The following is a 26,450-nucleotide window of genomic DNA, read 5'->3' as shown; positions in this document are numbered from 1 at the left end:
ATCCTTCTGTTTTACAAAAGATATTTAGGATATCATCAGCTTTTAACCACTATAAATTACACTACAACAAATATCTTAGTGCATAGAGTTTAAAAGTATTTCATTTCCTTAGCTAGATTCTTAGACTTGGAATTACTGGATCAAAGCTTAAGTTTTAAAGGAATAGTTTTGAGCATTGAAATTGTGATTGAAGGATTAATGCAATGGAAATCTTACAATACGAGCAATGGATGCCGGGACATTTTAGAAAATCCTAAGTCAGTGATCTACCTTACTTTTTCTTGGTATTAGAGGCATCATCAAATACCACACAATTTCCCCCTTTGGATCAATATAATTTAGTTTGCAATCCCTTCATATATATTCATTTATCCAGCATCATGTTGTAAAAATACCTAAATTGTATATTCTTTTATTTTTTTATTGTTCAATTACAGCTATCCCCTGTAGGTCTCCCCTACCCTGCCCACCCCCCAACCCCACTGCTCCCACAGTCAGTCCCCACCCTGCTGTCCATGTGTACATTCTTTTCTGCTCATGCAAATAAAACAAACACACTGGTAAGAATGACAGATTATATTTGAATTTGAAATTCTCTCTGCATATATATATACACACATATATATGAATCTATCTGTTGCTTATTTATCCTACTTCTTTACATTTTACTAATACTAAATGTTTTATAAAGTGCTGTTTTATAAAGGAAAGTGTATTTTGTGTTTCATAAGTGTTTTAATCACATATATTTAACTGTATTGATCTTCCTTTCCTTAGATAGATATGAGTTTCAATTTTACTATAAGGCTGCCAATTTTTTAGGATAAATTTAAATGTAACAAAATAAAAAATTAAATGTGGGAAGACGTATAACATGGAAAAGGGATTTAAATGAGGTATAGGATAACACATAAAATAATGATAAGCTGATAACCTAAAGTGGAAGAACCAAAACTGATAGTCACAAAAAAGGATGAAATGCCTTAAAGGACAACACAGAGGCTTGACTTACATGTGAAATGAACTAGTTATAAAGGAAATACATAAAAGCTAGTGATACTTTCACACAAATGAAAATAAGGAAGAATATTTATTGAACCATGCTGTATGAATATGATAAAAAGAAGGTAAGTCAATATCAAGAAACAAAAAATAAATGGGAGATTATAAAGCAAAGAGAAATTCAGACTCATTAAAATGAATGATGCATACCATGTTATTCTAATATTAGACTTTGTGCTGCTTATGAACTGGTGCATATATTTGATACATAGTATAAATACTAATATTAATATTACTATTAGACAAATATAAATGTTTCCCATTTTACATGTAAAACAGTAAATTACAGTAGGAAATGGGTAGAGGCAAAAACCACTGACACTACTTTCTAATTCAGATCAGATTACCTCATTTCTCTAGGAGGTTACTGAACAAGTCCTAAAACCCAAGGAAAATGAGCCATCTCTTCTCAAATATACTTCCCAGCATTGACAAAGGGTAAAAAGTGTTATACATTTTATACACCCCTCTAGCTGGGGAACTGAGAAACAAGGAGTGTATATGTAAAAACATTAACTTAACTCATGTCTGAGTTCTGATTTATGCTAAAATGATCTAAAACTTGAATTCTAACCAGACGCCTGAATGTACTGTCACTGCCAGTGTTCACTGAGGTGAACCTATTTTGGCTGAAAAGCAACTCAGGACCCTTTCAGTCTTCTCTGCCCCACTGACAAGCTATCAAGAACAATTTGTAGGAGCAAGGACTGTCTTTCATAGATATGACATGCTAGCTGGTTCTCCTCTGCCTTCCAAACCAGGAATGAGAACATACTGACAAGGAAATAAGTGAAGACCCCAATCATCATAAAAGTAGAAAATTACACAAGGGAAAATACTCATATGTGCAAATCCTTTATCAGTTTTTCCCTTTCTAGGTAAATTGTCAAGCACATATTTATAATCACTAAGTGCTATTTAATTAAATGTGCCCAGAATATACTATAAATTTTTGGAGACAGTTACAGAGGATATATAGTCTTTTCATGAATAAGAAAACAATATAGCACTCAAGGAAGAATAATTTGTGGTTTTCTCTTTGTTAACCCATTCATAGAGTATTAGTATTTGCTGAAGATATTAAAAACTGAAATGCAGAAATGAATTATTTTTGCCTTACAGTCTCTTTGGGATTAAAACTGGGTTTTGGAAGGAAAGAGGCAAATAACAAGAATATATGGTGGTGAATAGGGGGAGAAAAGTAACTTTCTCTTTCATACTCTTAAATAACTGACTAATATCTTGTAACAAAAGAGGGATGAACAAGTAAAAAACATAACTTATTTAATATGTTTTGCATGCCACAGGAGCCTTCACAAGGAAATAAAAGCCCAAAGAAATGGTTAAACCTGGGTGTTCTTATGCTAGGTTTGATAGCAAATGGAAGGTTGTAGATGAATAGGACAGGTCAAAGGGTATCAGCTGTGTGTAGCAAACTAAGAGAAACTTAACAAAACCTGTTCATTCAGATTCTGTTCTCTGTCTCTTGTCTTTGGAGATAAAGATGCTCCTTTCCTCCAGGTATGGGGGGGTGCAACTCTCCCAAGAGGAAAGGTCACAAAGTTTTTCTTGCATGTGTGAAGCCTCAGAGTCCTTAAACTTAAAATATTCAACATGCCAAGCTGTTATAATTTGAGGTAGCATATCCTGTATCCCATCGGGAACCAGCCAAGAGTCACTTAAGTTTGATTAGGTGAAAATGTAAGAAGACAGGTAAGGGAGACTATCTAGAAATGAAATTTGAAAGACAAGTGGAATTTGACAAAATTGAGGAGAGAAGGAAGTAACACATATTCCACATTTCTGAAATGTGGAATATGGCATATTCAGAAACTGCAAGCAGTTTGAAAGGTTGGATGAACAAATTGTATGGAATGAGGGCAGGAATGGCAAAGAAGAAATTCAGGCAGATAGATGGGCCCAAACAAGAGTCTTCAATAACATTCTGAAGCATTTAGACTGTACTCTCAAAATAATAAAAAGATAATGGAAAATGTGAAGTTGGAGAGTTATAACAGCAATTACACATATATAAACATGATAAAATAATTTCTGACAGCCAAGTAGATGGTATCTTAAATGGAGAACAGAAAGAGAGAAGTGAAAGTCTAGATAAGAGTAAGAAATGAGCATGCAAACCAGCTCAGTAGTGGTGAGAAGAGAGGGAAGAGGAGGAGGGGCCAGATAGAAGAAACTAGGTCGACAAAAATTGCAAGGTATGAACAACAGGAGTCTGTGCACTACTAGATATAGGTGATAAATGAAAGAACGAACTTGTAGATAATTAATGAAGTTCCTCAGTCAGACAATAATCTGAAATTTTCATATAGAAAGTACCAGAGAAAGAACAATTTATAAACACTGATAAGTTTTTTTTGTTGTTTCAATTAGAGATGTTTTTGAGAGGTTCATATATCAATATCCAGTAAGCGATTTAATATATACAGGCTTGGAGCTCTCAGAAAAGAAGTTTCCATCAAATTTAAAGAGTTGGTAGTTACAATGTATATAAAGGACATAAGTATATCAATGTATGCCTCCCAAAGGAGCGCATACATGGGCGGAAGGACATACACAATAGCTAGAACTCTGCGAGATAACCTGTGACAATATAATAGAGGAACTGAGCAGTGGCAAGAGAGAGGGAAACCCAAGAGCAATGGTATCACCAAAGCCAGAGAAGGAAAAGGAAAATGTTTACAGAGACAGAAAGGAACTACAGAGTCATCAAATAAGGTGAGAAAAATTCATCCATTTTATGTGTGAGACTGAGAGAAACAGTATGAAACTTAGAAAAGAATCACCAACAGGATTTACTGCTCCTTTTTGTTTTTGTATAGGCATGTTTCTGCGTAAAAGGGAAAGGCAAGTAGAGATGGAGACATCATAGATTCAAATAATTTTTGAGAGAGTGAGGTCCTTCAAAAGACTACATTCCTTAGGCTTTTTCTTGCTCATCCCTGAACATGAGGGACAGTGGGGGGGGGGGGGAGGATGAATAAAGAAATAAGCAAAACAGGGAAAATTTAATCCTTGGCTTGAGAGAAGTTAGTTTCCATGAGATTGGAGAAAAAATGTAAAAGATTTTATGTGTGTGGAAATAACCAGAATGGCCAGATCAAAAGTTGAGACAGTTCTACTCACTGGTCTTGATTTCCTTTGTAATGAAAGAGACTGTCACCTGTTCAGAGACAGGTAGTGAGTATTAAGGTAGGGTAGCTGAAAGTAAGTTGGAGGTTTGTGGCTGGTGGTTATTTCAGGACATGCCCTATGCTGGAGGTCATCAGTTTTCCTTGGTACTAATCAGCACGGTTGTGTGAATTTCTTCATCAGTTCTAAGCTGAAGAGGGCAGGATGAGAGAAAAGGGGCATTCAGATGAACATGGTGCAGATGCCAGCAGGTGGGCAAGGACAAGGGAAAGAGAATGGAAGGTCTTGAAAATTTCAAGATCTCTACTCATTCTAAATAACAAAGACTACCAAAAATAATCATTGAAATGTTATAGCATCGTATTCATAAACAATACTTACTGTATAAACTCTTTTGTAATGGAACCAAATGTCCTACTATGATATTTCTAGGAAAATGGGAAAACATTGTATTGACATTCTCAATTTTCATCATTTTTTGAAGTTTTAGCCTAACAATCTCGTAAAAGGATATGCTGAAAGACTAAATGAAGAAAATCTCCTAAATACACATGTTCCTCTCTAGATGTCTTGAAACAATATATAATTTTTAAAGAAAATATTTTTTCTAAAATCACTGTAAAATCAAATGGATTGCTCTCAGGAAGTTTATGAGTCTATTTGAAAACCCTTTCTTTAGGAATAGACATGTATTACAATACCTGACCAGCTCAAAAACAATGCACCTATGTATATCTGGTTATATGGCTACAATAGAACTCAACTAGTAGATATAATGTTTCCAGGAGGGTTTTCAAACTTGTGAGGTTAGGAACACACTCTGTTAGAAATATACCATATTTTTATGACTATAAGATGCACTTCCCCCCCAAAACTTGGGAGGAAAATGGGGGTGCACTTTATAGACTGAATGTAGCTTACCTGGCTCACATGGCGTGGAGTGGGGGGATGGGGGTGGAGTGGGGTCACAGGCTATTAAATATTTTACCACAATTTTTTTGCTTCAGAATTTTTTTTCCTATTTTCGTCCTCTAAAACCTAGGTGCATCTTGTGGTCCCGTGTGTCTTATACTCCTAAAAATAGAGTAACTCCCTGGTTTCAAGTGCCAAGTGGTAACAGAGGTGTCAATGTTATGAAGATAGAACTAGAGCCTGGCACATAGGAGAAAAGGAACAAATATTTGTAGAAGAAAATGATGCAAGTCTTCAGACACCGGGTATGTAGTCAATGTGTGCATGCCACAGAACTTTTTGTACCCCTTTATTGCTGCCATTTTCCCACTGACTCTTGAAACGCTGTGTTCCTTTAGTTCCTGTGACCCTGTACCTGGTCTCTCTTCTGTACTATCATTTGCCTCCTTGGTTCACACTCTCCTGAGATCAAATACAACTGTCAACGTGTGCGTTTGCCCATTTCCTCTTTCTCCTTCATCTCCTCTCTTCATGTGTATCCCTTCCAAACCTCAGCACTTGAACTGCCCAATTCCATTTCTTCCACTACCACCTTTACACTCGTAATCCCCACATTTGAGCTCTGTTGCCACCTACAATTTGCTACATCATTTTGTCTTGATTTCCCACCATTGTTTTCCAAACTATCTGTAAAACTGAAGTCAGTATGCTCCCTTCACATACAACTAACCCCCTGTGTCCCTTCTCACTGTTGGCAAACCGTATCCTCAGTCACCAGGTGCACACCATCAGTGTCTCCATCATACCCCACCTCCAATCTCTTGTTAAACAATAGTGTCTCAGCATTTCCCCCATACACAGCTAACAGCTAAATATAGCAAATCTTATTTTATGCCAAACTCCAGCCAGAGGATTTACATACACTCTCATTTAGTCATCATAAAAAACCATTGATCACTTCGTACAGATGAGAAAAATGAAAGTGTAAAAAACAACCCAACTTTCTATCCTCTTATTTTCTAAGACCTTTAACTTCAACTAACCTCACACAGTTCCATGTGTGTGGACTGTCTCTTTCCACACTGTTTCTGCCTTATAACCTGTTTCTAAAATTATCTACCTTCATTATGAATAAATTCCACAAATGTGCTAACATCACCTTTTATAACCTGTTGAATTAAAAATATTCTCTTCTATCCACTAAATTCCAAAGTACCTTAATTATGTGCTCTGCACTTATTTGCCTGTACACTTTCATGATTAGCTGGATATACTTCTACCCTTATTTATCACTGAATCCTCAAAATTTTTATTACAGTGGCTTGTATATAGTAGGCAGACAAGTATTTGTTGAATAAACAGAAAATATATGGAAATGAAATAGCATTATTGATTTTTGAATCAAAACTCTATTTGAGTAAGTGATTTATTTATTAAATTCCTTTTTCTCCCCATAATCCACATCAGAAAAACATGACCTGCCAGATGTTCACATCTGCAAAAGCCCCCATTTTTCAACAAGTAGCAGATTTTCAAAATAAAACTTAATACTTTCAAGAAATTAGTAAATCTCTGGAGTGCACACCTTATAATTCCAAATCTTTCTAGTAGATATTCAATGTCATACACAAAACATTACCTAGTAATCCTTTTCTGCCCCTACAATAATGCATTCTGGAGTCAACTAGCAGTGTGTTTTCAACTGTTTAAAGATGTCTGCAGATGCAGTATAATTTGGAGAATTCACTATGAGATCTCTAAATATTTTAGTGAATAATTGAGATCATTTTTATATCTATTTTCTACTTCACTTTATTGTACAGAAACAGCCCACATTCTAAAAGCAAATATATAAAACATTCAAGTTTTCACTAAATGTGAATGAAAAATAACTTGCCATGCAATTATTGTTTCTTTTCAGATTAGATTTGCCTGTGATGTGGCTTTTAAATAGTATTGCATAGTTCAGGAATTATTTTTTATGAATTATGGTAATCCATTTCATTTTGCATGTACTTGAGGAACAGCAAATGCAGAACAGCACAAATTAATACCCAGTTTAATCTGTTGAGAAGTATAACAGTTGAGTACAAAGTGTTAAGTCTGCACAGCTACCTATTTAATGTTTTAAATGCTACAAGGAGATTTTCTTTTTTACTGCTTGGAACAATGGAGCCAAAGTGATAGCTAACATTGTTATCTAACTGTCCTTCCTTCCTATATTTGATGTGCTAAATCCTCTGAAAAAGAGACTAATGTGTCTATATCTACTGCTATTAGTAAGGAGAGAGTATTAAAACAGACATCTTCCTTCCATACCCTTCTTGAATTATCCAACTAGCAATTATCAGAGACCAGAGCAAAGAAAAGGGTGAGGGGGATACAAAGGGAGAAGGCAAAGCAAGAGGCTGTTACAATCAAGGATTTAGAGGAGGAGTGAGAGAGTGAGAAGTCTTTGCAGCCCTTGTCCTAAGGCAAGGCTTGGCCAATGCCACAATTTTAAAAAATAATTTTATTTTTAATCCAAAGAAATAGACATAGCTACTATGCCCGTGAATCTGGGGAAAAATAAAAATATCACAAGCTCTAACAAACTGACTATTTCAATTGTGTTCAAATATAAACAACTTGTTCATAAATTTGAGTAAGATTATATATTTCAAAAGTGTTCCACTTGCTATAAATATCACACCAATGCCAAACTGCTCCTATTTTTGTTATATAATAAACCACCCACAGTGTTCCTGGAGTTGGGTAAAAATTACATAAGTAAGCCAAAAATTTAGATAACCTAGACACACTGTTTTGCTAAATTTGCATTTCTTATGGAAAACTGTATCATGAAATATGATCGTGTGTGTGTAAAAGGAGTGCTCGGTATTACACTAAATCTAGGACTGTTTGTGAAATAGGTATCATGCCAGGAGTTAGTTCCTGAAATTATTAGCAATTTAAGCCCTCATCAATAAACCGCTCTTCTATTTTTAGAAGGCTATTCCAACTGGTGAAAAGCTTTAGAATTCCATTTTTGCTACAGTCAATCTTGTAAGCAATGTAAAAAGGGATCTGATTTTTTACTAATCACAGTGTAAAGGTAAAGTGCTTGAGAGTGGAGAAAAAGGCTTTATCACTAAAACCTGATTCATAAGTTGTTCAGGTTTGTCTGCCTTCATTTTCTGTTGGCTTTTGCTGTGTGTGTGTGTGTGTGTGTGTGTGTAAAATCAACTTTAAAAATATACATACTCCTAATTCTCAAAAACCAAAGATTCTTTGAGATCTACTTGTCCAATATCTTGAATTAATTTTTCTTTTACCCAAGCATTTTTCACTGTTCCTTTATTTAGTTAATTTTTTTTTTGCCTCAGCTGCAGCAATTTCTTTCCAGCTTCCAAGACAACAAATGAACAATACACTCGGGGTTGGTATTAATGTCGTTCTGTGGATGGGCTAGAGGGGGGAGGGTTCTCATACAGGGATTGGATCCCTTGAGGCTCTGAGAGCTTGTTTTCTACCCTTCCATCAGAGTTAGTTACAACCTCCAGCAAAGTCCCTCTGAAGCCTGGTGCCAAGGGAGGTGTCCCACATGGCTGCACAATCTGCTGCTGGTGTTTCTATGAACCAAATGAGCTGAATTTCTAATTGCTCATTACAAAACCTCCATTCACTTTATTGCAAGTCTTCCTTTTCATTGTTTATCTATATTTTTCCACTCATTGTAAATTGTTCACAAAATTCATTTTAGCCTATTCATGGGTATATTATTTAATGTCATGATAAACATTTCCTCATTTCCTTTCTTCTCAGAATTATTAACTGGGCTTTCACAATATTTCCAATACTGCAAACTACTAATACTATTATATTTGGGTTCTGATTTAAATGGCCAATCCACTTTCTCCACATGGATCAGAGTCCGCAGTCAAGTCATTTTAACTGTTTTAGAATTATGTCAGTTTTGTCACTTTTTTTAACCATGTTTCCTACAAGCCTGAAGTTACCTCTTTAAGTCTCTTCAGCTCACAGAAATCACCCTTCAAGTGTGTGCTTCAGGTCCTTCTTCTGGGCAATCCAAGTTCTCAACTCCTCAGGAATTATTCTTCTCTCTTAGTTTCTAAGATACATACATTGCCTGTCTTACAAAATGTCACACATACTTATATATTGTCTTAGGCTAGAATTATTTTCTCCAGCAATCCTTAATTTCCTTGAGTGTATGAATGGCAGATTATAGTTCTGTATTCTGAGACTATCCCGCATAGTTATGAACACACAATAGATAACAGATAACACCTATTAGGCACCTATGTGCCCAGAGCTATTCTAAACATGTTTTGTGAACAAACTATTTAATACTCACAAAAATCTACTGAGGCAGGTACTAGTATGAGTCTCACTTCACAGATGAGGAAACTGAGTTATAGAGAGGTTAAGTTACTTGCCCAAGATCACAGAGATATTAAGCGGCAGAGCTGAGCGGTGTGCCTTTAGAAGCAAACAGAGTACACTGCCTTAATAAGTGCTAATTGATGGCTCTTTCTATCTTTAAAGCTGGTACCAGATAATCATCCTTGACTCTCCACTCATCATGACTTAACAAATGTCTCATGTTTTCTACATCTATAGAATGGCATAGCCCTGGGTCCTAAGTCTGATTCATTGATATAAAGGGAAAAAAAATGGCAATTACAGAAGTCTTATTTTTACATGGTGAGAGAAAAGTTAGTTATAGTTAAAAATGAGAGTTTAGGTAATTGAGAAAACTCAGGTATTTTCTTCTCTAAAAAAATATTCTTGAAGCCCTGGCTGACATAGCTCAGTGGATTGAGTGTGGGCTGTGAACCAAAGGGTCCCAGGTTTGATTCCCAGTCAGGGAACATGCCTGGGTTCTGGGCCAGGGGCGCCATGTGAGAGGCAACCACACACTGATGTTTCTCTCTCTCTCTCTCTTCTCCCTCCCTTCCCCTCTCTAAAAATTAAATAAAATCTTTTTTAAAAATCTTGGAAATATGCACACGATTAATTCGATGATATAACTTTTCCTCAAATTAATTTTTCATCAAGGTTATCAAATAAACAGGAACTATATTTTATTTACAAAACTGTAAATTTTACAGCATTCATTAACAAGACACCCTCAATTTTCGGTGTACAGCAACTGACTCATATTATTCACAGCATGCACACACTTGACATATAGTAGCAGGTTAGATGTAGAGTCAGCCCTGATGTGTTTTAAATATAAAATATTCTAAAAACAACATTAAATATTTCAAATATGAACGGAAAATGTGACTGTTTGGCTGGCCTTCATTGTTTCCACAACACAGGCTCAGACATACAGACAAATGTGCAAATGTAAAAGCCTGTGCCCACTGCTGTGGTGGGTGACCCCTTGACAGACATCCCCTAGCGTGAATCCTCTGACAGCTGCTTCAGAACAGAGTTTACTGAACAATCAAAGAGCTGTCGATGCAAATTTATTAACTTGCAAATTAGAAAAACAATAACTCCCTTCCTGAAGATCATCAGAAAGAAACACTATAAAGAGAGCCTCTCTCCAACATTTTTATTCCTTGAGTAAGCCCAAGATGCTGGAAAAATGAAATGAAGACTTCAAAAATGAGATGGTAAACATCTTACAGCTCAGAAAATAGATTACATTTTAATTGCTTTCAACCTTTTTATCCCCACGTGGTTCTCACTGACCCTCTGCGCCTGAGCAGCACATTCACTGTCCTTGTGTCCCCCCCCACAACACCCCCCCAGTGCATGGCCTGAGTGCCTGCCCATCCCAGGCAGAGATGGCTTCTTGGATGGGAATTACAGCCAGCACCCTTTCCTGACCTGCTCAATGTAAATACAAGGCTAAATTTTTCTTTTAAATCATTAACACAGTGAAATTAACAATGAGAATTGGGGTTAAAAATAAATTTATGCTTATCAAATGGTAAAAAATTACAGTTTTAGCACTATGCAATAATTACTTGTGAAGAAGGTGAACATTGATGAAAATTTTATATAAATGTTAAAGTAATACAGGAAATAAGTTTTAATTTCTTGATAATGTCAAACATTTTTATTTGAACTAATTTTTCAAATTATGTAGTATCTGCCAATGTTTAAATAACAATACTATAAATTTTTGACCTTTTATGCATTCTTTGTGGAAAAGTAGGTCAGAATGTAGGCAATTAAATAGAAAAAACATGTCAGGGAAAAAGTGTTTTATGTAGCTAAATCAAATTGAAGCATCTGTATCATACCCTCAGTAAATTTTTAAAATGCTGCAAAACATTATATGAGTCATGTATTTATAGTTACTTAGAAGTTACTTTGTCAAAATAAAATTTTTCCTGGTTAAATAAATCTTTAATAAAAGATGATTGATTCACTTTACAAACAAAAAAGGAATTAAAAAATCACAAAGTCTTAGGAATATTTTCCTTATTAGGAAGCAAGTAACAAGATGGATACTGGAACTTAAATTATTTACAAAAATATGAAATAAACACTTTAAAACACCATGGTCAATTTCCTAATGGAGTCTCATTTGCATTGACATTTGTATCTGCCACATGTGAAGTACTTTTTCACAATTAGAAGAAAAGACTTAGAAATTGATCCATTCAGTCATTTTAGAAAGAGATAAGATGCATTTCACAAGCCCAGTGAAAAGAGAATAGTACTTCAGCTCGAGGTCCTTGCTGTAAGATGACATGTCAATGGAACTCATCATTTTTATGAAATATGAAGGAATTATGAAGCAGCCAGGAACATGAATTAAACATCAACATTCCAAATGAATCTTTGCAGGCTTCTAATTTTTTTTATTAATAGCCATTCTGTCACTGTTGCTAGTGCTCCATTTAGAGCACAACCCAATGTGGATTTCAACAAGCAGTTTTAAAACAGAGCATCCTGTATTGTAAAGTGAAATTCTAAAGATTTCTGAAGCCAGATCTGTGAATCATAGGTGACTCAGCAGCCTCCCACAAGCCTGACAGCCCATATATTCTCTCTCAAAATGTTCCTTCTGTAAAAAGGATGCTGAATAAAATCCCATATTCCTATTCAGAAAATACAAAAGACAATACATTAGAATCCACACTACCTGTTTTAGGTCACCTGAAGTGACAGGAGAAAAAAAAAACACTGCACATAGTATCTTGCTGTCCACAGAACTGTGTTTTCAACTATCCATGATCTATTTCCCCCAAAGCACAGAATCATCATCTCATATCTCTTGATAACATCAGGGAAATGGTACCCTCATAGGCATTCACGTCACCTTTGAACATTCTGTAAATGAATCTTAAACTGAGGTTATTTCTCCAAAGATAAGAAACATTGGATTCATTTCTAGAAAATGCAAAAGAAAACAACTTGGTCTCCTAGTCCAGTTTCCTATTTAATGGAGGTTTTCCTTACACATTCCCCATGAAAAATTATCATGCCAATTCCCCCCAATCCCCCGGTGATAGGCATTCACTACCTTACCAATAACTTTTTCATTTGGGAGGTGAAACTGTTAGAAAGTTCTGAGTACAAAAGAAATTAAGATAGTTATCTTACAAATTATTAGGCAACCATCTAAAATCAGATCTACTTCTTATATACATTTATATGTTGTTTAATTTTAAATGATTTTTGTCACTTTAGAATTTAGAAGTGATAAATATTTCATAAATAAAAGTGTCTCCAGAAATCCAATTCCATATACTTAGTAAAAGAACACACAAAATATATCTTACAATGCATGTAGCTGACTCAGATGTAGCCATCTGACTACCAGATTTTTGTTTGTCTTTTTTTTAAGATTTTATTTATTTATTTTTGGAGATAGGGGAAGGGAGGGAGAAAAAGAGGGGGAGAAACATCAACGTGTGGTTGCATCTCACATGTCCCCAACTGAGGACCTGGCCTGCAACCCAGGCAGGTGCCCTGACTGGGAATTGAACCAGCAACCCTTTGGTTTATAGGCCGGCACTCAATCCACTGAGCCATGCCAGCCAGGGCAGATTTTTGTTTGTCTTTATCCTTAGATTTAATCAGAATGAAAGGAGTAAATAAAAATATAGGTATGTAAAGGGTAAAGTGAGAATTCTTATTTTCTTGCTGCAATTTTTTTAAAAAGCAATCGTTAGCAACTAAAGGCAAGGTTAGGTGATAATGATTAAGTAGTATATCATGTGAGTTTAATAGAAATATGTTCTGACCATAGGGTGACCTGACAGCCATATATCTCCAAAGTTCTGGGACCTGGGTTTGAGGTGGAAGAATGAGCTGAGTCTGCACTTCCAACTAGGTCTTTGGACTATGGATCAAAGGAGGATCCGACAGCCAGTGTCCAGTGAGTCACGGAAGTAGCTCACAGGAACAATGATTCAAAGGGGCAAAGCAGAAAGACCATAGGAGGCTCAGACAAGAAAACAGCACCTGGAGATAAAGATATCCAAATGCCAAAGACGGAGCAAGCTGCTTCAGAACTGTGGATCAAAGAAGTGGCGAAGATTTGTGTAAAGGACCTATTTATCAAATCTCTGTCTTATCCACCTGTGGCTACAAAGGAAGCTGCTAAAAGGCTGTTTAAGAGAGAGGATCATAACGTTTTGTTTAAAGGCCTGTACTACATACAATTTCTTATTCTGAGATCTCAAAGTGTGTCATGAAAAATGCCACTGCAATGGAATATGGATTTGGTTTTCCTATTTCTTTACAAGTTTAAGAAGCAAATAATATACTTTCCTTTAGGTTAATATCAGGGCTCAAATAAGAACTTTATTTTTGACTCTCCAAATCAGTTCTTTCCTGCTAGATTTTTAGGAAAGTCCATGGAAATCACATTGAATAAATTCAAGAAAAGTATATATACTTTTATCTAAAGAAAAAACCTCTGTCAGGATTGTGATAAAGGTCTTCTAATTTCATTTAAGCTGTTCTTATTCTCCATTTTCTCTCTTCTCACTTCACAGAAGGGGATGTTTGTGAAATGAATGGGCAGACAATAGAATTAATGGAAGAGACACCATTGTGCCCATCACAATATCTTTCATCTTCATTAGAGGAATCCAGAGGAATACACAGAGCTGAGAAGCCCAGGGGAAATAACATGTTCCTGAATAACCAACTCTCCCTGAATTTATAACACAGCCAGCAGGTAGTAGATAAGATTAAATGAAGGAAAATGAAAGTAAAGGAATTGAGAGAAATTCAGTGGACCCAAAGGAACAGAAAGAAATGAAGAGAAGGAATAAGAAGGTGGGACACAGAGTTGGGAGGAGTGGGGAGAATAGCAAAAGAAAGGAGGCCAGAAACAAATGCACATTTTAAAAAAATGAATGTGGAATTTCTCTTAAGAAGATGAAAATTCACTTTTGGCATTTTGTACATTTGAAAAAAATTTGGCTTATCTCCCAAAAGTTTGAATAATGCACTGTATACTATTGCTCAAACAATCACTGCAAATTCTAACTTATGACATTAACAGCTCTATAAAACTAAAATGATACAGCCTTTAATCCAATTATGATGGGATATATAGTTGCTTTAGTCTATTTTACACAGAACGGTAAAGGCAAACCTCTTAAATGACTATTTTTATTTACAAGAATTTCTGCTTATATTCAACTTATTGTTAGGGAAAGTAATGTTTATTGATTTCTATGACTCAAGTAGACATCTTTTCACTGTGGACAATGGATTTGAGATCGATAAATGAATGATGATTTGTTTATACCAGTCATACAGTTGGCTCCCCATAGAGCAAAAGAGTTCATATTTGTGCACGTATACATTTTAGATACTCTTATATTTGAACATTACCATGAAAGACACAATTTTAATGATTTCATTGCACTAAAAACTAGTGCTATAGCATATGCTAACTCTAAACCTTGGACAGCCATTTTTCACTTTCTCTTGAAGAGCTCTAGGTACCTAGTAAAGAGAGGTTTAAAGAAGCAATAAAGTTACATTGCTTGATTTTTATGACCCTACAAATTATTTTCTGTTAAACTGAGTAGTCAAGCTGCTACAAGGAGGAGGTCTTGGTTATTCTCTATAATCATAGCTGGCGGTTTCTTTACTACTTAATATTTCAGCCAATGAATTTGTAAAACTTTAAACTCAGATCCTCAAAAAGAAAAATGAACCTAAATGGCAAGTAACACCGGAGCCAACCCTCCTCCTAGACTGCTTATTGCTATAGCACAGATATATGAGCCCACACATTCATTAACACTTTGGGTAAGAGACAGAGCTTTAGATCTTGAACTTGTCACTCTGTATAGAATTTGACACCATCATGTATCAAATAGCATGTTCTTGCCTATTTCTTCGGCTTACCATGTTATCCCTCCAAGTCTTCACAATTCTTCTCATTTTTTAAGCCCCAAGTCAAATGTCATCACCTCACAAAATCATTCCTGAGCACAGCAGCTAAACTTATCCCTTTATCCTGACCCCTGTCCTTTATGTTGGGACAGGGGACTCTAATGTTTCTTCAGGACACTCACAACCTTGAAATTATCATATTGGTCTTTTTACTTGTTTTCCATCTCTTTCCTCTAGTAGCATGTAAGCATCACAAGAGAAGGCCTTTCTCATCTGAAAACAAAAGCACTTAGCTTTGCACTGGGGTAAAATAGTTACACAGTGAAATATTAATTGAATAAATAAATGAATGACTCTGGGGGAAAGTAAAGAGAATAGTCAAATTGAGATAACTGCACTTACGCAAAAGGCATGATAAAGCTTCCAATGAAAAATCATGACCTTAAATCCAAAAACTTCTCTTTTTCCTTAATTGATGTTATAGAGGAAAATGGGTCAAAATAATCCTGGCTATCACAGAGACCATAACGTTTCTATTAAAGTGACATAAAAATGAATAAATAAATAACCCTACACTTCAAAAGTCTGAATTTTCATATTTAATTCCCATAAAACTATTTCGGGTCATTTTAGAATGAGACAAATAACGATCATTGTTTTCCTATAGCAAAAATTAGAAATTCCAACAAGAACAAAGCCATTGTACCAGCGACTGTAATGTAATCAAAGAGGAACCATTCTGGACACTGTCCACCTCCCCAGCTTTGATCTAGCACTGCACACCACTGACAATTGCCTCAGCTACCTAGACTTTGACTGCCAATGTTTGCATTGACTATGGGAATGCTCCTCATTACTTGCAGAAACTTCAACCCAAGGTTTTTCCCTATAAATCTGAAGTATTGGTATACTAGGATAAATTTTTGGATTCTTCAGAGAAAAGCAGCTACACAAGTTGTGTGAAAACACACAAAGATTACTGTTTAACATGGCATGGCTTTGGCAATTGCTAAAGTTATTTACAAAAGCTCATTAAGTTCTATGAAGCAGGAAACTAATGACAGCTGATTTCTCATTCAAAATCAAAAGCAGAATTGAAATTAAAGTGAAAATAGAATCTCCTTATTTCTGCATTTTAGACTTTAAACAAATCAGTGTACCATTTTATTTTAAATTAAATTGTTAGACACTTTTAAGACCAAGGAATGTGTTATTTTTACATATTTTACATATTCTTTGACCTAGCCTCAGTTTCCTAGATAGCTGCTAACAGACTGGCATTCTCTTGCTTATTGAACAATAATAATGGAATTAAAACCCTAAGAATTCTTTATCCATAATAGCTAGAGCCTACAAATTCCCAACCTATTCAGAAATTTCCAGGTGCCTCAGCTAGGTTACATTTCAGTGTTTTATGAGAAGCTTCCATAAACCGATACCTTCTGTATTTCCCATCTTACCTTCTATCAACATTTTCTCTTCTTTGCTGTATATAACAATGATCCTTGTATCATTCTCATGCCAGAATAACATGAGTTCATTTTTAAATATTTTTGTATAAAAACTCATAAATTTAAAATAATTTGAGTAGAAGATATTACTAACATGAATACTCAATATATATTTAGAAGATATTATTGAGTAGAAGATATTACTAACAAGAATACTCAATATATTTTCCTAATATATAAATTCTTTCTTCACTTTACACTTTCTGGGCTGGAAATAACTCTTCCTTGAAATCTTCCTAGAAAATTTCTGGTTGTACTTAAAGCCAAATTCAAATATTTACTTGTCAGTGAATCACTACGAGACGTATTTTTACTTACAGTATAAGAAAGGTATTTGTACTGTGTAGTGATTGTCAAGTTCTCCATTGTACTCTGAGCTCCATGGCAACAGTAAGAGTGACAAAGTTTCACACAGGAAGAACCACTGTGAGTACAGACTGCTGCTGACTGGTCAGCCTGACTCCAGCTTCCCCGGCCTCCAACACCTCCACAACCCTTTCTTCAGAGTAAATATTAACTCATGGTGTCTTTAAATAACATTAAAATTTATTTTCTAATCATAAAATTAATATGTATACATTAATTAAATTCTGAAGAACAGCAAAAATTTCCTTACCAAAATAAGCCAGAATAAAGAGAATATAAACTGATCCCACATATAAACATAAGTAAGAAACCTATATAAAATATTGATGAATCAAAATAAAGAGAAAAACTTTTAAATGCACCATGACCAAGAAACATTTATTCCAGGAAGGAACAAAGGTTTCAACATTAAATATCCTAATAACCTGTACATATTAACTGTGTAAACTTGAACAAAAAAATCACTAGAACAATCCTTGCAACATACTAAATTAATAAATAATGATTAATACTGTATTATTTTCAGCATTATTATTCTTAACCTATAATTTAATCCAGGAAATTAAGTTTAAAGGTAAAAATTCATCCAATTATTTTGAATATCTGCCAAAATGTTCTTACTAATATTTAATTTTTATTCTTGCTAAAAAATAAATAGTAAGTTAAGAAGAGAAAAAACTTCCTTAACTTAATAAATATTATCTGCCAGTATACAGAGAAAATACTTACAGGTGAAATTCTTAAAACATTCCAATTAATCAGAATAAAAGAAGGAATGCCCACTCTCACTGGTACAAAAATCCTATAACAGAACTCACAGTTAATAAAATAGGATGGAAAAATAAACAGGAAGCATAAATGCTGGAAAAGAAAAGAAAGCTTATATTATTTGTAGACAATATGACTGTCTACCTAACAATCCAGAAGCATAAAATGAAGAATTACTGAACAAACACATAGTTCAGCATGAGATTTTATAAACTTAATATGAAAAATGTAAACAACTAAATAGAGTAATATGCAGAGGACTCAAAATTATCAGAAAAATAGCTGAAATTATTGGAAAGAAAGCCTCACCAATAACCAGTTAAACAACACTTTATTATACACAGATCAACAAAAAATTTGAAAAACTGACAAATACTAGGAGATAGATAACATGTGAAAATGAAGGTATAATTTTAAATATATATATAATTTCCTGATTTGCTTTCAAAGAGCGTGTATATACTCTATACATATACACTATATGTATGTATATATACTATACATACACCACATATACACTATATATGTATGTATATACATGTGGGGTTTTTTAAAAGATTTTATTTATTTATTTATTTATTTTTTAATTTTAGAGTCAGGGGAAGCAAGGGAGAATGAGAGGGAGAGAAACATCAATTGGTTGTGTCTCGTATGTGCCCTGACCAGGACTGAACCCATAACCCAGACATGTACTGTGACTGGGAATCCAACCAGAGACCTTTCACTTTAGGGAATGACACCCAACTAACTGAACCACACCAGTCAGGGCCATATGTACTTATGTGTACATATAATATATGTATCTAGCCATATAATATGAAAAATGGAGACATTTATTGAAGGAGATACGAAATATAAGAAACATTGTTCATAGGACAATGATGCCTCAGTCCCCTTCAAAGTAGGCACCTTGGGATCTCACACAGTTCTCCCAATTGTCATCAGCTTCCCAGTTGTATTGTCCTATGTCTCATTCACAGTCTGAAATCTCCTCCCCTTCAAAGGTGATTTTGGTTTTGGGAAAATCCAGAAGTCTCAGGACACCAAGTCTGGGCTATAGGGGACTGAGTCACCCAGATGACTTGATGTTTCACCAGAAAACTCTCCACAAGACATGGAGGAGTAGTGGTGTTGTGATGAAGACGCCAATCACTAGTTGCCCATAGCTGCGGCCTTCTGAATCATCCAAACAGTTTCTGCAGAGGAATGTTCAAGCTTAACACAAAGTTTGATGCAGATTCATTCCTGTTCTGGCTCAGTCACTTTGAATGCCACAGCCACACAGTACACATGCTCACTCTAGCCTACCACCCCCCATTGACGAGTGCAGCGAAGTCGTCATTGTTCATGCATGTGCATTCCAGTCCACTCTCCTTGGCTGCCAGGTTACATCAATGTCATGCAAAACATTCTCATTATATTAATGTTTGGACTTTTTCCAGACAGACCGTGTGTGTGTGTGTGTGTGTGTGTGTGTGCCCGCACGCGCGTGAGCCTGTATTTGAAAGCAAATCAGGAAATGTTTTTTATTTCCCTCTTTATCTCTAGGTCTCTATCACAAGGAAATACTCCCTGATATCCACAAAGTGGTGGGTACAAAGATGTTCACTGGAACATTATTTATAATAGCAAATAAAGGCCAACCTAAACAATAATACTTAAAAGATTAATTATCACTGTATCCCTAAATAGTTGATGATACATCAATTCCATGTAACATGCAAAAATCAAAAGATCAAGTGGAAAATAAAAGAACAAGAGAAATAATTAATGGAAAGATCTCCAGATCTTCTGTGAATAAGTAAGTCATGATAATGCAGAGAGTATGAACTCATCCATGTATATGTATAAAATAAACAAATATTTGATTCTACAAGCATTGACATGAGGAGTTATATAAACAATGAACAATATTGGAAAGCCACAAACTGAACTAGTAACACTGGAGCAGGTACCAAAAGCAGGAAGATGGGTCATAAATGGCCTCTGTACTTTATTTTGTGCCTATTTATTACCTTCCTGACTCTTTTGTAATACAATGTATCATAATGTAATGATATTGGAATATTTCAAGGCTAATTCACCCCCCCCCCCCACAGATAGAAATGGTTTACCATTTAACAGGATCTGGAGCAACTCCCTACTAATTAACAGTATAGCAGTGACAGGTAAAATTCTAGGGCTCTGTACCAGACTTCTTGGTTTTAATCCTCGTTTGGCTGTTTATTTAATGATGTGGGATGGTTACTTTATTGCTTTAAAAATTAGGCCAGTAATGGCATATAACTCACAGGGTGCTTGTACAGATTAAATAAAGTCCTTAACTATAAAGTACTTAGTATAGTACCTAGAACACAATAAATCTTTATCAAGTTTTTGTAGTTGCTCTATAAAATTCATAATATTAGGAACTAAAGCTTCTAGTTGAGAAATAAATGTATCACTAATCCATAGCTTTAATTCTTTCAAGAAAGAACAGTTACTTACATTGGAATAACTGCACAGTTGATAAAGAACTCCACTAAAAGATGACTTGTTCAGGATAATATTTTTTAAAAAATAACCTATAGCCCTATAATGAAATTCTATGAGGTGCTGAATGAGCAAATTTATTACAAGACTATAGGCCTGGAATGTTGTACAACTTTTATTTTCATGCTTTTATTAAAATTCCCCTCAGTATTCTTTCTATATCTAATAACACCCTATTATTAGAAAGAGAAAATGAAACTAACTGATCTTATATATCTAACACATAAGGTAAGAATCTTAAAATCTCTAGTAATTTCATTTGTATATAAACTATAATACATATTTTTATGTAATATTCAAAGTGTGCCAAGTAACAGAATTAATTTATACATAACTTCTATTCCAAGGTAATATTCTCAAAAATAAAAGTACAGCAAATAAATGTTAAAACAAAAATAAAATATAAACATTAAGATATTGTGTAACTTTATTGTAACATTTCCAAAACAACTAGAAAATTTTAGCATAACCATGTTTCTAAAATTCGTGCAGTCCTCTGGAAATTGGTGTGAGATTCCTCACTATATGAAGGATATGCATGAATTAGTTATCTCGTAACTAATTCATGCATGTAAGAAATAACTCACAGCATTGATTAGTACAAATCAAATATAAATTCAATAAGGTAAAATCTAATTCCATGTAAAATTACAGCAACATATGTTAGGAGGCAGGTTTTTATCTCTAATCTTACCTAAAATATAAAAGTCAATAAATTTTTTCAAATTTAGAATATGGTTTACAGACAAGAATCTTGAGAACAGTTTATAAAATTGTAAATATTGATAAATATGGGGAAGGGAACAGATCTCACAAAGAAACTGTAACAATGAATGATTAAATATTATCATTATCTAGAATTAAGAGAATTGCCTAGTTTCCTTTATATATTCTTATTTTTACTATCCTTAGGTATAGCTCTAAAAAATACAGATTACTAACAGAAACAAGAAAAGACCAAACTGCGAATTGACCAGATGTTAGCATTGCCACATTATTCCTAAACTAACTTAACCCACATGTTCCCTTTTCTTTGGGAAAGAGCACTGTAATTTAAGTTACTACAATCAACAACTCTTTATTCAGTTCCGAACATCATATTAATATCCTTCTTCTTTGCTGAGGATAGCCACACAGTCAATAAAAACATCCCAAATGCTTATAAATTAAGTCAGTTGTTTTCAGCTCGTGTCCCGCAAGTATTTTTAAAACATGCAACACCTGACTAGTTAGTCAGGGCATTGATCTCCTCAGAATGTCAAATAAAAAAGGACAACAGCCAACACAACAATAGCTGTCCAGTGTGAAGCAATCAAAATTATACCTATTTTTTGTCAGATCAGAAAAAATACACTATTTTTGGTATGCTGCAGAGTTTTACTAATTAGTTTATGTGTGCCATGAGATGAAAAAGGTTGAAAATCACTTGACTAGGTGATTAAACAAGATCAGTCACCAGCAAGCCTCGACTCATTACAATTCATTTTTAAGAACTTAATTTTCTGTGCTGTCAGCCCCCACTTTTTAATTGTTACAGGATCTCATACATAATGCATGACTATATTAAAACACACTGCATTGGCTGTGACATGGCATGAGTTGTCAACTAAAATATAATCATCTTTGACCTCAACCCACCACCTGACATCAATAAAAAATGAAAATTATGCCTACAAACTGGCTAAAAAGGCTTTTAAACTGTGACATTCAGAACTGAGTGAATACAAAGGATACTTAGCTCCTTAGACACTCTCCCATTCTATCACAAATCTCTTCCTTTTCTGCTTTAATGGGATGAATTATACTCACTGTTATTTACTGTTAAGTCTACCCATTAGTCTATGTGTATGCTACAAATAGGTTCAATGTGCTCATGCCATTCAAAAAAAGAAAATGTTATTAGTGTTTTTCATTTGCTTATATCTAGATAGAACTAGAAAAAAAGGAAGCTAGAGTTTAGCAATATAGCCTCGATTTTATTCAGGGACATATTTTCCAAAGAAACCCCTCCCAGAGAAATGGAGGCTATTTAACAAAAACTGTATTACCCATGGGAAGCCCTCCTTCTGTTACCATCTAAAGGTTGACAAGGGTCACTCCACACGAAACTGGACATGAGTGACATTCAAGGCAAACCAGGTCCAAACAGCTCACTTCCCAGGAAACACTGCGCTTCTCCAGTACAGTATAAATGTTTTAAGGTCAGAAGAATACAATGTCTGTCAATGTGTTCCATGTATGTTAAAAAGACGGGTAATTTAGGAAGAGTCTGACATTTAAAATAGGAAATCATGCTTTCAGGGTCTCCCCCTCCTCCAACTTGACACCTAATTAAGCATCAATACAAAACAATAAAATTGAACAGATGTACTAGTCATTAACAGGAATTATCCATTCCCCTATCAAATCTGAATGTACAGAAAGGCTCTATTGTAATAGGTTGGCTTAATTGCCTGAGAATTCCCCTGAGAAATGTACAAATGGATCAAGACATCTCACATGCGCACATGCACACGCACACACACGCCCCACAGACAAGCGCAGGTGCTCCCTCTAAGCTTTGATCCATGCCTTTGTCGCTGTTATATCCATCTTGGCAAATGAGAATTTATGGGAGCCACGATCAGTACTAGAACATCAAATAAATAGATGGGAAATAAATAAATCTAAATGAAAGGTAACAGAATTCAGATTTAGCAACACCTTCACATACATTTCTTATATACCAATGCTTTTCATAAAAGAGCTGTTTACACTTTTTAGTAAAAACAGAGTGCAATAAACCTCCCCCTTGCAAAAGAACAAAAAAGCAAAAACAAAACAAAACATCACATACACAAAACATGACAGAATTGTATCTTCTGGCAGTTTACTGCAAAACATTTGTTTCGTTACAAGGACCTGATTCACAATTACTGCAGTTGCACGGTTTGTTGATTAAATCAGCCTACAGCCATCATTAAGGGGAGCTCAGAAATCTTGAAATGTGCCAAGCAATTCTTCTCACATCATTATGCAAGGCAGAGAATCCAGAAAGTTAGAACAATTATGTTTTCTGCCCCTTTAATTAACAGCCCTCTTGAATATGTATTGCATAGTATCTGTTGATTGAGGTGACTTAGTTACGTAGAAAACAAGACATTTCTATAAAGGGTTAAGGACATAGCTGGATTTTAGACTTTAGAACTTACAAAACAGATACCAGTTTTCTAATCCTTAACAAGCTAGGGGCATTAAATTGATGGAATATAAGAGATTCATTCCAGTAATATTATATTGGATCTGAATATCTGTGGAATCACTGAAATGAAAAATTGGCAATCCCTAATGAAGTCAGAGATCTATAAAGAAAAAAATGAGTAGGATAGATGTAAGAACACAACTTTCAAACTGAATGCCACACACACACACACACACACACACACACTCACACTCAGAACATTAAGATTTGCCACTGTTCTATTGGCCCTACTCCATCACCCATGAGGGTCTGCAGTAAACTGAAAGCCTTAGCCCCCCATACCTTAGCACCATAAGTTATATTTAAGGCCACTAGGCACTACAAAAGCCTTAGTAGCTGCTTGTATTTCAGATTCTAGAGATGACATTGTTCCTGGGTGTTTTCAGTGATAAAGATTTCCTAGCCACACCATAAAATCTCACCTATTGGAAACACAAATACCTGGATCAAATTTGCAACCATCCTGGCCTCGCTGGGTGACTTGGCCAGCTGGCACACTGTCCCCATACACCAAAAGGTTGCAGGTTTGATCCCAGTCAGGGCACATACCAATCCATGTTTCTGTTTCATTCATTTATTTATTAAATGAATTAAGTCATTCACTTATTAAATGAATGTTTTTCCTAAAATATTTTTTCTCCTTGGTTTAAGCCCCTTTCCTTCCTTCCTTCCATCCATCCTTCCTACCTTCCTTTCTTCCTTTTCCTTCCTTTTCTCTCTCCCTTCCCTCTCTCATTCCCTTCCTTCTCTCTCTCCCCCTCCCGCTCTACTTCCTCTCTCTACATATACCAATAAACATATCCTCAGGTGAAGATTAAAAAATATCTCCAACCATCCCAATCACAGGAGTACGGAGGTACCAAAGGGTGAGATGTGTGCCCTACTCAAGCCTCTTCCCATTCAAAATGTTTCCAGTCAGTCCCATTGGCCCAGCTTCAGATGACTTGTCCCTTCTCTTTTTATGGAACATGTATTATCTACACTAGTTAGTTATTCCACCAATTAATCAGATACTGCCTTCAACACTTCTAAAAGTTCTATATTTGTTTTTGTTTTGTTTTGTTTTGATTATAGAGTTACCAAGCTTCTGCTATATATTTTTTCCTCCTCAAAATTACAGATTTTTGTGGGTAGGACACACACATTTGTGTATTTATCACAGTGCTTAGTAAATATACTCAATGCCTCCCAAATATTATTGATTTCATAGTAGACTGTCTTAATTGCCTGCAGCCACAAACAGTGTGTCTGCAAGGTCTCTGGGGTGGAAATCAGTTACTGGTGATCGCCTCAGGCGCCCCAGCCCCAGGAGCAAGCTTAATGACTGAAAACACACCAGCTCCCTGTCACTGGGACAAGCCCATGTGTCACAGCATTTCGGTGTCCGCTGGAGCTGGGGGCACAGTAAATAGGTGTCACAAAGGGGATCTTCACGTCATTGAACACCTATCTCTTATGAAATATAATAAACCTGTGTAATTTTCTCAAAAAAAAAATCATTCTGGCTGGTTTTGGCCAATTCAGCAGTTTGGAAAATTGGTTAAGAAGTATAGCTGGATCCCAAGCACTTCCAGATTGAGTTTTAAATTTTTCTATTTTTAATGAATAATTTTTATATTTTTAAATGACTAGCTTTTAATGGATATTTTTCTACGTTGCTATATGTCTTAAGCAACTCAATGCCTATCACTCACACACTAGAAATAAAACAAGATCAAACATACACAACACTATTCTTACAGTTCACCCAATTATCATAACATGAAACAGCTGGGAACCGGATGATGCCAGCAGAACACCCGTGACTTTCAGTGGCTACTGTCCTTGCTTTACTTCCCTAATACAAGGCTAATGTTCCCTTCAAAAAGTACCAACTAAAAGGTAAAACATAACCTTTCAATAGGAACTGTATATTCTTTTCATACAACTAAACAATAAGATATTCCAAAACAGCAGCATCTGATTAACTCAGCAGTGTCTGCAATGGTCAAACCTTCCTTATCTGAAATAAACAGTTCCACACTGTTTTTTTTTTCAAATATACAACTCTGTGTCTACTTAGAAGAATTCGTATGGGTTAGACTCCTCTTGAATGTATACATGCATGGGTTTCCATATACTATCTAACACCATTAAATTTTTGTCAATAGCCTTCTCAGACACTAACAATCACTGTGTTTGGCTTTCAACAGAACTTCAGCTCACTGTTAATGAAAGTAAGCCGTATTGAGCAATGTCAGGTTTGTGCTTTTAAGAAAATCTCTTAGGGAAAAAAAAAAGCAAAACCAACAGAACTTTAGAAAATGCTGAACAATAAAATAGAGGGTTATTAATTCTCTGCTACTTGAAGATAGTTTTCTACCCTTTGGCATGCTGAGATAATTATGTACACATGACACTGTATTACACATGCTGTTTGCCTACTTCAAAACTGTTCTCCGATGCAAGAATTATTGATTGAAGCTTCTCATGCATCATATTAAAGTCAGGAAAAAAATACCTAATTTCCAGCAGAGCTCATCCATTACTCAAATTTTGTCAAGGAAATTCTGGATGCATTGTACAAAACTGCCAGA

At 35.1% G+C, this 26,450-nt stretch overlaps 1 protein-coding gene across 13 annotated transcripts in view; it reads right to left on the bottom strand.

Annotated features, from left to right (window-relative positions):
- The window catches only part of CACNA2D1 (calcium voltage-gated channel auxiliary subunit alpha2delta 1), a 453,733-nt gene that overhangs the window by 372,619 nt on the left and 54,664 nt on the right, over positions 1–26,450 (bottom strand). The gene's annotated exons all lie outside the window — the stretch shown is intronic.

This window comes from Phyllostomus discolor, chromosome 10 (genome assembly GCF_004126475.2).
Source record: "Phyllostomus discolor isolate MPI-MPIP mPhyDis1 chromosome 10, mPhyDis1.pri.v3, whole genome shotgun sequence".
Lineage (NCBI taxonomy): Eukaryota > Metazoa > Chordata > Mammalia > Chiroptera > Phyllostomidae > Phyllostomus > Phyllostomus discolor.
This window is presented reverse-complemented; position numbering and strand designations above follow the sequence as displayed.